The sequence below is a fragment of the Meles meles genome, chromosome 6 (assembly GCF_922984935.1).
Source record: "Meles meles chromosome 6, mMelMel3.1 paternal haplotype, whole genome shotgun sequence".
Taxonomy (NCBI): Eukaryota; Metazoa; Chordata; class Mammalia; order Carnivora; family Mustelidae; genus Meles; species Meles meles.
This window is the reverse complement of record NC_060071.1, coordinates 60,799,520-60,801,060: the sequence shown is the minus strand read 5'-3', so window position 1 is coordinate 60,801,060 and position 1,541 is coordinate 60,799,520. Positions and strand designations below refer to the sequence as shown.

Here is a 1,541-nt window from a genome sequence, read left to right as displayed (position 1 = left end):
TGGTGAGCGTTTGGCTGAACCTCAACCCCGGGGAACTCCAGCTTCAAGAATGTGTTTTCATGCCCGGCCTTTGTTCCTCCATAAATGTGTCCTTTAGTTTCAAACAGATCTTTATAGTTTGTGCTTCATAAGCCAATTCTTCTTCTTATTTTGGGGGACTCTTCTTCAAAGAGCTTGCCAGTGAAGATTTAAAGACCGAGCAGGAGCTTCTTCCAGGAGTTCTAAGCCTTGGCTGTGGACAAAACAATCTCAAGTTGGGCAGCTTTCCTCAACACAAAGTTATTAATGGTCCTAGCACCACAACTAGGACTTTATCAGAAACTCAAAGCTTGGGGGATAAAAAGGAGCAAGAGAATACTGTAACAAACTTCGTACAGAGTTCGGTCTATTAATTGTTTCATGTTAGATATTCTATGTGTTTACCTCAATTGAAAAAAAAAAAAAGAATGTTTTTGCTAGTATCAGATCTGCTGTGGAATTGGTATTGTATGTCCATGAATTCTTTTCTCAGCACGTGTTCCTCACTAGAAGAAAATGCTGTTACCTTTAAGCTTTGTCAAATTTACATTAAAATACTTGTATGAGGACTGTGACGTTATGTTAAAAAAAAAAGGTGTTAAGTCACAAAATGCGGTAATAAATATTTCATTTTTGATTTTTTGTTAGGCTTTCGTGTTTTTCATAGTTTTAAGGCAAGGTTGCACGGTGCCTACTCTCTCTACCGTATTACAAGTAGGTAGTGGTTTCGTTCCCCAGAAGTTGGCCATATTTGAAACTCACCAGTAATTTTTAAGGGAACCTTCTGTAGTGGTTAGTATATATTTAGCTTAGAAATTCCACCAGCAGAGAACTTCTAAAGGTATGAAATTGCGTGTGTGTGTGTGTGTGTGTGTGTGATGAGCCGGGTTGAAAGACTACCTTCATTCAATATGTCTAACCTCCTTTTTAGATGCATGATATTGAAAAAAGTACTTTCCGATAAAGCTTTGCGTGTTCATCCTCTGCCAGAATAAAGGGCTTTTTCAGGGTTAATTTTACATCATAAGAAATAACTAACGTCTGTGTTCAAAGATAATTCATCTGCCTGTGTTTTTTCTCTGTCTTACTTACTAAAATACTGTTGAATATGTAAATTAAAATTTACATATAGATGTTCATAGATGAGTAAACAACTTCTATGGAGTTTGAAATCCTGAGTTGAAAACATTACTTAATCATTAATATTTAATATAAATTTTGTTATGATGTCTTTTTATTTCAGACACCACGTGCAGACACGCTAGTGTGATGAATTGGATGACTAAACGTAAATTTTTTTTCTAAACAGCAAAACAGGCAATATAATGCCATTTTCAGAGTATCACACAACATTCCTAGAAATCTGTTATTGGCTTGCTGGTACTGTACAAACAATGCCTGATAAAGTGTGCAAAGTGAAAAAAAAAGTGTGAGGTATTTGCATGCCCCCTCAATTTTTAAAATAAATACACTATTCCTGGAATTTGGAAACACCTACATTTTTAATCCTATGTGTAGAAGAG

At 35.6% G+C, this 1,541-nt stretch overlaps 1 protein-coding gene across 4 annotated transcripts in view; it reads left to right on the top strand.

Moving 5' to 3' along the window:
• Window positions 1-655, top strand: part of MEIS2 (Meis homeobox 2) — a 207,991-nt gene extending 207,336 nt beyond the window's left edge. For all 4 annotated transcript variants that reach the window (XM_046008453.1, XM_046008451.1, XM_046008452.1 and 1 more), the window contains one exon: window positions 1-655. This exon is cut by the window's left edge and continues 768 nt beyond it. The gene's annotated coding sequence lies outside the window, so the exon portion shown is untranslated.
• Window positions 656-1,541: the final 886 nt, after the last annotated feature.